Source organism: Puma concolor, chromosome A1, assembly GCF_028749965.1.
Source record: "Puma concolor isolate L17-30 chromosome A1, mPumCon1.1.hap2, whole genome shotgun sequence".
In the NCBI taxonomy this organism is placed as follows: Eukaryota; Metazoa; Chordata; class Mammalia; order Carnivora; family Felidae; genus Puma; species Puma concolor.
In genome coordinates, this window is record NC_141667.1 from 61,152,438 (window position 1) to 61,164,351 (window position 11,914).

Below are 11,914 nucleotides of genomic sequence, written 5' to 3' on the forward strand. Positions count from 1 at the left end.
CTCACACGGGCGAGGGGTGGCAGGCCCCTTCTTCAATAATAACATTGAATAAGCCAAGGAAGTTCTGGCATCTCCACTCCTTTCACTGTGGGCCACCATCAGTTCAATCTTGAAGGAACTATCTTCGAAAACTGTTAGAACAAGCTCCAGATATTTTCACCAGTACACTGAAACCAGAGTAAGGAACTAGTGCCCTATGCTAGTGAATTCTCTCCTACCCAACCTTATTTTATACAACCACCTAAGCCTTGACACCCTCAGATCGATCCCTGTGCATGTTCCCAGTACCTGTTAGATGCCTAATCCCTTGCTTATAAGCTGTGCCCTCCCAAAGAAGGACATATAGTTCCCCTCTCAGGCTATGCCAGGACCTGGCTCTGGTTACCAGGTAGAGGTGGTGAGAGGTGGCTGGGGAGGGGGCATCAGTTTTCCAGAGGAATAAGCATCAAACCGCAGAGCATGTGCTGCCCGTGAGCTCTCCAAGAGAGGGAAGGCTGTTTCTTTCTGACAAGAGAGAAGAGACTGCTTCTGTCCGTCAGGAGGTTAGGGTTCAAGATCCTCAGGCTTATATACCCCATGTCCTAAACCAGACCCTAGGGTCTGCTTTTTCCCTATCATCGCCCTGACTCTACCACAGGAGACTTGCTGAAGCTTTGCATTAGTATCTGTAAGACTCTTTCACCCTTGTACTCCGACTCTGGCCTGATTTCAGCACAGTGTGCTTTGCAACTTCATGAAATAGTGTCTCTGAAAACTCCCACAGGGGCTGCATAATGGCCCCCCAAAGATGACCACCCCCTAATCCCAGAACCTACAAATATGTTATATAGCAAAGGGGAGCCATGGTTGCAGATGGAGTTAAAGTTGCTTATCAACTCACCTTAAAATAGGGAGGTTCTCCTGGATTACCTGGGTGGCCCCAATGTCATCATAAGGGTCTTTAAAAGCAGAAAAGGGAGGCAGCGGGAGAGAGACAGGGGATGAGGAGTGAGATGAAGTCATTGCCCATTGCTGGCTTTGAAGGTGGATGAAGGGGCCATGAGCCAAGGGATGCTGGAAACCTCTAGAAGGGGGAAAAGGCAAGGAAATAGATGTTCCCTTCAAGACTCTGGAGGGAACACAGCTCTGTCAATACCCTGATTTTAGCCCAGACTTCTGGTCTACAGATCTAAAATAACAAATTTGTGTTAAGACATTAAGTTGTGATAGTTTATTACAATAGGAAACTAATGCAGAGGCACTTAGACTTGGAGAACATGCCTGCAACTGTCCTAGCCCACCACATTCTATTTGGAAGATCTCCTGGGCCATGGTAAGAAGCCACCCTACTCTACGGTTTGGTTTTGTTTTCTAATTTTTGCTTTAAGTTTTTATTTATTTATTTTCAGACAAAGACAGCATGAGCAGGGGAGGGGCAGAGAAAAAGGGGGGAAGAGACAGAGAATCCCAAGTAGGCTCCGTGCTGCCAGCACAGAGCCTGATGTGGGGCTTGAACTCATGACCCTTGAGATCATGACCTGAGCTGAAATCAAGAGTTGAACGCTTAACCGACTGAGCCACCCAGGCACCCCTACAGTTTTTGTAATTATCACAACTCTGGAACTAGTTCAGCACCTCAGTTGCCTCATCCCCCAATACCATGCTCTACCCACACCTCATTTTGTGGGTGGAAGCAAGAGGGATTATGACATCACTGCATGCTAGGAGCTATTACCCCCCCACCTACCGTGAGGTCCCTATTGCCTTTAGACACAAGGCCACTGTAGTTCCAAAACCCCATCTGGAAACTGTATTTCCTAAATCCACTCCTGGTTCCAATTATGATAGCCCGAGTCCCCTAGGATCTCACGATTTAGACTAGTCTGCAGAGCTTCCTCATGGCATCCCTGGGAGCCGGTTAGAAATGCAGAATCCCGGGCTCCACCCAGGCCCACCGAACTGGCGCTGCATTTTAACAAGAGCCCCTGGTGATTCACATGCACATAAAAATTTGAGAAGCGCTAACCAAGAAAACATAACCCCAGGATCAGAAGCTGACCCTTTATCCGGGAGGGCATGCCCAGGCAGCAAGAGGGAGGGAAAAGAGCAGTGAGGCAGGGAAGGATGGGAGCCATTCAAGATGCCACATGGCTGTGCTGGCCACGGCTTCACGACAAGCCGCAGAAACGTTGCTCACAGGTGTATCTCCTCATCCGCTCTCACAGCCCTGGGCAGGCTACATGGAGAAGGTTCCATCTCCTGTTTCTCTCTGGTCGGAGTGAAGATGAACCAATTCCCCGCACTTCCAGGGTCCATTCTCCAGTCCCTTTGGCAGCATTGGGAAGACGGATCTCGCACTGCCTCACGTGACGTTTTACTTAACTTGCGATCGGCGAGAAACCCAGGGACTGTGGCTGGTCAGCCTGGCTGTGTGGTGTCGGTGGGCGGTGGTCTGGCTTTCCCGTCCAAATGCCTCCTCACTGGCCCCAGGGGGTGGAGGACGCGGAGAAGAGCATGGAGTAGGTGTAGCTCACTCCCACCGGAACCCAGGGGATCACAGCAGCCAGACCACACCTCACCGGGGCGGACCTCACGACTCTCGCCCTTTCATTGAGCCTTGTGTTCAAAACATTTGCTGGGCATTGGGAGCTGCTGGGCAGACTGCCCCACCACTGCTGTAGTCGCTTTGTTTTGCTTGCAGAGAGTGAAAGAGAAGTCTAATCGGAAGAACTGGTGTGCTGGCTTAGCACCCTTTGTCTCTGCCTTTCTCCTGGGAAATCCCCAAGGTCGTTAATGAGGGAATGTCATTCCAGAAGAATCCATGGTTCCTGGAGAGAAGTAATCAGAGAACGTGACCTTGGAAAAGGCACTTGGCCTCCCTAAGCCTCCGTTTCCTCATCTGTGACAATGATGCCAGATAGACAGTAAGCCAGCTGGAGGAACTAAGGCCGTGGGGCAATGGTGTTTGTCAGCTCTCTGTGAGTCAGCCCTGCAGGCTCACCAAATATTGCACTGTCGGCAAGAGGCTCTTTCAAAAGAGGCAAGAGAGACCTTTGGTGGTTACAGTAGAGCTTTGGTGCTGCTGGGAGAGGCACCACTCCCCTGCCCGCCCTGGTCTGGCACCCCCAATCCAATGAGGTGCATCCTCAGTGTGGGGGATTCTCCTGAGGGTGCACTTGGCTGGTGGCAGAAACAGTAGCAGTGATGCACGGACCTCAGCTCTGGACCTGCACAGTGTCCCAGCCAGGGTGACTTCTAGGGACCTGCAAAGAGATCCGCAGTGTCTCAGGCACTAAGCAAACAGGAAGAACATGGCCTTCTCCGAGGTCCTCGTCTTCCACGGTGCACCCCACACTACCACTTCTGCTCCACAGCTCCATGCCCCCCAGACACAACTACCCCAACACTGACCGACAGCAAGGGAGCACCTACCATTCTCTGGTGCCAGAGCACATGCTAGAGACCCAACAGCAGCCACGGTGATCACTATCTTCATTCTTGAAGCCCAAGTGAGGGTTCAATGATTCGTGATTGATTCACTCCCAAGACTTGCCCATTAGAGAGGGGCTCTAGGTTGCCATCAGCCCCCCGGTTGGACTTTGCTTGAAGAGATGATGTTTACTAATGGAAGGAATTGAAACATTCTTGTGAACAGAATTTATTGACCAATGCAAAGTGGTATACTTCCAAGGCCACTGGGTCCAAAATCACTCACTTTCCCTTTCCCAAAGGGAAGATAATCCAGGAACAGTGCACAGAGAACTCCTCACTCTTGCACTCATAAATTCTTCTGAGACCAGGGGCTAAAGAACAGTATACCTCCTCTCCAGAACCCCTTCATCAGGGGTATTCAGTACAAAGCACCATTAGTGTGATCCCCAAAGTACAAGTGTCTCTAGATGGGACACACACCATTGGAGCCACCATGGTGGGTCTGTACATGGAGAAGTTTAAATTCTGCTAAGAGTAACACCTCTGGGGGAGTGAGGTCCAGGAGTGGGGTAATGAGGGGTACTCGAAGGGGGAGGGACCAGCTCTGAAGCCAAATGTCCTCTTCCAAGGATTCTTGTCAGAAGTAGGCTCAGGAAGCAAGAGAGTAGGGCAGGTGAAGAACAGAGGCACAGGCATTACAGGAGACCATCCTGCTTGAGGGGATGGGGCTGGGAGTTTAGGGTGGGTTTCTCCTGTTGCCTGGGAGTCTGGACAGAGTACAGAAAGGCAAGAATTTGAGTCGGTTGAGCGTCCAACTTTGGCTCAGGTCAGGATCTTGTGGTCCGTGAGTTCGAGCCCCACATCGGGCTCTGTGCTGACAGCTTGGAGCCTGGAGCTGCTACAGATTCTGCTTTTCCCTCTCTCTCTGCCCCTCCCCTGCTCACGCTCTGACTCTCTCTGTCTTTCAATAATAAATAAACGTTAAAAAAAATTAAAAAAAAAAAGAAAGAAAAGGCAAGAATTGTTTTTAACAAACCTATGGAGCAGGTACCAGGCTGAAAGACTTCAATAGTGATCTATAAAATATTAATGTGTTCTATTTACTGAGAGTCTTATAATAAAGAATCCTTATAATAATAAGGTCTAATAACCAAACTCTTATAATAATAAGCACAATAAACCATATTGTTTTCCTTAGACTCAATTTCTTAGTGATTCCAATGAGAAAAATTCTTAAAAGTGTTGGGTCCAGTTATTTATCACTATTTATGAAATTGAGGGGAAGGGATGTAGTGGATGAAAAATCTGTCTCTATGATAGACCCCCAAAATTCACACAGATCTTAAAAAGAGTTTAAAATTAAAAATAAATAATATATTTGGTGTCGAACGTTATGAGAAATCTAATGTTAATTACAATGGCTTTATACCAGTGAACACTGAGGAAAGCATTAGGTTCCTGGAAAAGCGGCTGCTTGGCTTTTCAATGCTGTGGCCACGTTTACAAATGAACAGGTGTGGTTTCCCTTGATCTTAGGAATGGCCTTCTGGGCAGGTCACCGGTGAAAATCCACCCAGCTGGACCCCGGGTAAGCACAGTGACCACTGACACACAGGTGAGAGTGGGAGGCCACTGGGCCAGGCACTTTAGAGGCCTCAACTCATTTCTGATTTATGGAGACCCTCTGGGATAGTCATGACGATGGCCCCAATTTCCACAGAACAAAGCGAAGTGACATCCCACAGCCTATTCTCCCTCCCTCACAAATGTGCTTAGAGCTTAATTTGTGCTTGACATCGTCCAAAGCCGGGACACCTGGGTGACTCAGTCAGTTAAGCATCTGACTCTTGGTTTCAGCTCAAGTCATGATGTCACAGTTTGTGGGTTCAAGCCCCACATCAGGCTCTGTGCTGATGGTGTGGAGCCTGCTTGGAATTTCTCTCTCTCTCTCTCTCTCTCTTTCTCTCTCTCTCTCTCAAAATAAATTCATACATACATACATACATACATAACACTTAAAATAAACAAACATTGTTCAAAGCCCTGAAAAAAACTACCACCCTTACCTCAAGGGACTGCAGGCCCCATAGTGAAGTCAGGCAATAAACTGGCCATCATGGCAAAGGCTGAACCGGTTCCTGGTATGGAGGGAAACCGGAGGGAAGAAACAGCGGCCTGGACACCAAGAGGAAGGCTTCCCTGGGAAGATGGCGTGAGTTGGCATTGAAAGGTTAAGTCAGGGTTCTCCAGGTGGAGAAGAAGGGCATTCCAGACAAAGGGAAGGTGCCTGGACCTGAGGGCTCATTAGAAGCTCACATGGCCATGAGCCAAGGAAGGGCACCGAGAGTAGGCGAGAATGAGACAGGAGAGGTTGGCTGAGGCTGGGGGCGTGCTCGGTCCTGAACACCATGCTGAGGAACCAGTAACTTGAGAGGCAACGTGCATGGCCCCTACTATGTGCCAGGCACTCTTCTCAGCATTTTGTCCTGAATTTCTGAAATTTCACAATCACCTTCTGAAGTATAGATTACTATTGGTCCCAAATTACAGGTGAGGAAATAGGCCCAGAGAGGCACAGGCCCTTGTCCTGGATCACACAGCTTGGAAGCAGTAAATCAGGGGCTTGATGCTATGGGCTCCAAGGAACAGGCGGTTGAGGGCAGTTTTCTGAGGGATGACTTTGGGCACAGGGGCTGGATCCCCAGATCGCTTGCTCTCTAAGCTGGGTATGCTTCGGAGCACTGGTGCCCAGGCCCCACCCGGGCCTCACAAGTCAGAATCTCTGGGGCCTGGGCCCAGGAGAATGCCTTTTAATGAGCTCCATAGGTAGGACCTGCTGGGCAGGGCCTTGAAAATCACACAGCATTGACTTCCAATTGCTTATGAGGAAACTGAGGCCCAGAGGGTCCACCACAACCCATAAAAGTCCCAGAATGAAATAAGTGACCAAACCCCTAAATCCACGGCCCCGACCTGTGTTCTTCACCAAGAGGTGGGGGAAGGGAGGTAGGGGACTTCTTGTTGACCAGACTATGTTTCCCCAAGTATAAGACAAAGGCCCTGGTAGCCTGGGAGGGGATCACCGGTGGGCAGGGTCACAGCTCCACGTAACATGGAATCCAATTGTATTGGTTTCCTGTCGCTGGTGTAACAAATTATTGCAAACTTAGTGGCTTAAAACAACACAGATCTATTCTCTTACTGTTCTTGAGATCAGAAATCAGAAATAAGTCTTTTTTTTTTTTTAAATGTTTATTTATTTTTGAGAGAGACAGAGACAGAATGTGAGTGGGTTAGGGGCAGAGCAAGAGGGAGACACAGAAGCAGAAGCAGGCTCCAGGCTCCGAGCTGTCAGCCCGACGCGGGGCTAGAACTCATGAGCTGTGAGATCATGACCTAAGCCGAAGTGGGACGCTCAGCTGACTGAGCCACCCAGGCGCCCCCAGAAATAAGTCTAATGGGTGAAAATCAAGATGACAGTAGGGCTGGTTCCTTCCAGAAATGCCAGGGGACAGTATATTTTCTTGCCTCTTCCAACCTCTAAAAGCTGCAAAGCAGGTAGCATTCCTTGGCTCATGCCCACATTGCTCTAATCTCTGCCTCCATTGTCGCATCTCTTGTTACCGGATCTCCCTGTCTCTCTCTTGTGAGGACAGTTCTGATTACATTGGACCCACCTGGATAATGCAGGCTTCTTGGTCCCTGTGGTCTTTAACTTAATCACTTCTGCAAAGTCCCCTTTACCTTGGAAGATGGCAAATTCACATTCTGGGGATCTGGGCTGACATCCTGTGATGGGGAGGGGGCGGTCATTATTCTGTTTACCGCTCTCATGACGAGAAAAATCTCTCCCTTTCTATTCTCTTCTGATCCCTGTACTTTCTCCAAGGAGATAGTCCTTGGCCTGTGTTTCATCCCCTTCCTAATGCTCGCTGGTCTCACCTTCTTGCAAAGAGTGAGCAGGCTTAGGCCTGTACTGTCTCAGTTTGCTCATCTATAAAATGGGGATGATTACAGCGACCACTGAATGAGATAATGGGTAACGGTTCGGGCTGTGCCCAGCACATTGTAAACTCTAGATAAAGGCTAATTCTTCTCATTCTATTTATGGCAAGCGATACTGATTACTGATGACCCATTTCCAAAAGTCATATACAGTTTATCTTCAAAATAAATTCGTTAAGGGCCACCTGGGTGGCTCAGTCGGTTAAGCGTCCGACTTCAGCTCAGGTCATGACCTCGTGGTTTGTGAGTTCAAGCCCCACCTGGGGCTCTGTGCTGACAGCTCAGAGCCTGGAGCCTGGTTCAGATTCTGTGTCTCCCTCTTTCTCTGCCCTTCCCATGTTCATGCTCTGTGTCTCTCTAATAAATAAATGTCAAAAAAAATGTTTTAAATAAATTCGTTAAGTAAAAAAAAAAAGTTTGAGAGCCAGTTAAAAAGTTAGTAAGTAAATCAAACTACAGGTACTGCACAAAGATGAAAAATCAGGAGCCTCAACACTGTGTGGCTGTCACAGTGTCCTGCACCCCCCAGAAATGCTGCTATAGGGATGATCAAATAGTATTTGCTGAATGAGTGAGGTGATGACTTACTGCCAAGCACATCAGAGGCCTTTCCTAGGCTGTCTCATTCAGTCCTTGCAACAGCCCTCTGAAGGAGGTGACCCTGGTTATCCTCATTGTACAGAGGAGGGAGCACAGGCTCAGAGATTAAGCAAGGCAAGGCACTCGGAAAACACGATCTGAGGAATTGGATTTTAATTCCTGCTAGTGTGATTGCCACTTGGCTGACTTCTAAGACATTTTGCTCCACTGATAATCCAGTTCCCACTATTTCCATCGCAGTGGAATGACAATGGGGTTTCTTTTTTGCCCCCAGGGCACAATTGCTCCTTTGAATGTGTTGTTCATTTCCGTAACGTGCCCCTTCGAGGTCACGGAAAGGTCATGGAATCTCTGCTCTCCGCTCCCTGCTTTTAAATAGATGGCCACCAGAGGGCGGTATATGTCTATGTTTCTCTAGCCTTAAGCTCAACCAGAAGCCACAACAGCAGAGAGGAGAGAGCACCAGGATGAGAGTCAACCTGGCTGACGCCTGGGCCAGACTTCCTCAAAGCCCACACTTGGGACAGAGAAGCTGGCCCCATGGCAAGCCCCAGCGTATTCTGAGACACAGCTTTGGTGAGCAAGAAAGGACGCCCAGATGACAACACATAGCTGTTCATAGACGACTATTTGCAGACAGTAGGTAGTAAAACCGCAGTTTCTTATACTCATTTTTACAGGTAAAGAAACTGGCACAGAGATGAAGCTAGTCCCAAATCCCCTGATGCCCCATCCCGACCTGGAAACCCTGGGACTCGGAAGCTACTTGTGTCGTATGTGTAGAAAGGAAAAGAGCTCTAGAAGCCAAGCCCCTACCGAAGGGAAACTGGGGAGAAGGCAGGTAACGTCCGTGAGCCTGAGAATGCGGTAGCCCCAGCTGGTGGGCACCGGCCTTTTCCCCCACCCTCAGGCTCCTGAGTCCCTGATGAGGGCTCATGTTTACTGAGCATGTGCCAACTCTCTGGGACTTAGTCCTCAAAGCAACACACGGAGGGAGCTGGTTTTCTCCATCACAGGTGAGAAACAGGCCCAGAACGGTCGGTTGCTATCTGAGGTATTCTAGTGTCATTAAGGAACTAGGCAGTGCCATATTAAGAAGTAGAGTCAGGGGGCACCTGGGTGGCTCAGTCAGTTGAGTGTCCAGCTTCAGCTCAGGTCATGATCTCACAGTTATGGGTTCAAGCCCTGTGTCGGGCTCTGCGCTGACAATGAGGAGCCTGCTCGGGATTCTCTCTCTCCCTCTCTCTCTCTGTCCTGTCCCCTGCTTGTGCTTTCTCTCTCTCAGAATAAATAAATAAACAAGGAGAAGGAGAAGGAGAAGAAGGAGAAGAAGAAGAAGCCATTAGCATTGAGATGCAGAAAGTTTGGCTCCAAAGTCTGTCTGCCCCCTGCACTGCCTTGCAATGCAGCACTGGCCAGATCACACCCCACTTGCCTCCTCTGTCTCTGGTTATTCATCACCCCCCACCGCCTGCCTGTTTCCGCACACACTCCTCCACCCCTCCAAAAGTCAAGGCCAGGGGTGGAGGCCCTGGCCAGCCATGGTCTAGATGGGGCCTGTGCACATTCACCCTTTCTGTAGGCCTTGAGCTTCCTTGGGCTTCTGGGCCCAGCAGTGCACACAGCTGTGTGCTGGGCACGTACTCCAGGACAGCGGCAGGCCTTCCTTCTTTCCCCAGGCGTCACCCCAAATGGCAAGATTTTCCCAAGGTGAGAGCCAATGGTGAAACCTGGGCTGGAGGAGACGACACCAGGCCTCCTGCCCAGAGCCACCTCCCTGGCAAAACCTGTCGTCCAGGAGTTGCCAGATCTCAGGCTCTACAGTTTATACATATCACATCACTTTTTCCTGTATAATCTCCACGAGACAGTTTTGATGTGCAGCTCCATATAACAGTAAGCAAAGCGAGACCTTGTAAGATAAGAAATGTGGCTAAGATCACACAACTACCAATAGCAAGACAGGGATTGGAACCCAGCTCCACAGAAGCCCAGAGCCCAGAGTTTTTCATGTTCTATTGCTCCATCCCAGATATCATAATTCGGGGTCATTCTCATTCACAGAGGCCTCCCTCTGGAAGGAAAAGTTCAGCCTCAGCACTCCCTAAGCTGCCCTAGGGCCACACCTGCCCAACGTTTTGTTTATTTCCTTCAAGTTTCTCAGGTTAGGATTTCCACTCGTGGGAAATTCAAAAGCCTGAAATAATTTCCTCCACAAAATGACCCTCGTTTATAGAGACATTTGATACCTTTCCCAGAGGCTCCAGGACTCGTCAGGGGGCATCTGGGCTGTAACTCCCAAACTTCCCCTGGGGATAGGAACAGCCAGCTCCTGTCACCTACCCCGAAGACCACAGCAATGCTCATGAAAATCAGGGATAAGGGCCTCTGGGAAGCTCTGGGCACCCCTTACCTGACGGCCTGATCCTGTGGCCAGGTGAGGGAGGACATGAGAGGCTGTGAGCTGCAGCCACAGGACTCAGGACTGTCGGCTGCACATGGGGCCAGGACTCCTAAGACAGGCCAGGCTTTCTCTGATCTCCAGTGGAAAGAACCAAGGCCCAGGGGCAACAGGGAGGCTTGGGTGAGCTTCCTCAAAAAAGTGCCTCTACAGGGGGTGCCTCGGTGGCTCAGTTGGTTAAATGTCTGATCTTGGTTCAGGTCATGATCTCATGACTTGTGAGTTTGAACCCCACGTCGGGCTCTGTGCTGACAGCTCAGAGCCTGGAGCCTCCTTCAGATTCTGTGTCTCCCTGTCTCTCTCTGCCCCTCCCTCCTCTGCTGTCTCTCTCTCCCAAAAAAATAAATAAACATTAAAAAATTTTTTCGGGGGGGGGGGCGCCTGGGTGGCTCAGTTGGTTGGGCGTCCGACTTTGGCTCAGGTCATGATCTCATAATTTGTGAGTTCGAGCCCCACATCAGGCTCTGTGCTGACAGCTCGGAGCCTGGAGCCTGCTTTGGATTCTGTGTCTTTCTCTCTCTGCCCCTCCCCTGTTCATGTTCTGTCTGTCTTTCTCTCTCTCAAAAATAAATAAACATTAAAAAAAAATTTAATAAAAAGAATTTAAAAAAAATGACTCTCCAGAAGGAGACCCCAGCAATAGGCAAAAGGTGGATGAAGGGGTTAGGAGAAGGGCTCCTGACCAGCTTGACTGTGAACTTGTCACATGACTTGGGGTGCTGTGACTGTGAGCTGTAGATGGCAGGGTCTGGCTGTACAGTTAGCTATACCATCAGACCTGGGGTCTGTATTGGTGGTCTCTAATGTGACTGTTTCTTAAAGAGTCATGTCCCCCCCCCCGCCCCCCACACACACACACACCAGCAAGCCAGGCCCAGCAGAGAAACTTGAAACAAAGATGGGGCCTCCTTTGCTTTACTCTTCTGAGAGAAGGCGCAGTATGCTTACCCCATGCCTAACCTGGGCAGACAGGCCTTTTTGGAGTCACTTCATCCACTGTTCCCCAGTGGGGACAGGTGGTTTCTCAGGACCTGGGAGGACCCCTCCCATCCAGTTACCTGAGCTCATCCTCTGAGCACTAATATGCTGCAAACGAGATGCATTCCATGGCCCTCAGGTTTCCCACACGTCAGTCTCCTGACACAGCTGTAGAGGAGAGCAGACAGCCGGGGAAGGGGGGATTCCCTGAGAGGCAGCCCCTCCAGCTAACACAGGAAGTGACCTCCTTCTTCCCCCTCAGGCACATGGGGTCTGGAGGAGTGAGACAAAGTTGAATGGGGAGAAGGAAGGTAGGAGGGCAGGAGGGAGGTGGTGACCAGAGAAAGCGGACTGGAACTTTCTTCCAATCTGCTGATCCAAGAGAGAAGTACTCAGGCTGTACCAAAGCCTGCTCAGGGACAGCTGCCTACCCTCTGAGAGGGGGCCCACTCCCCTCCC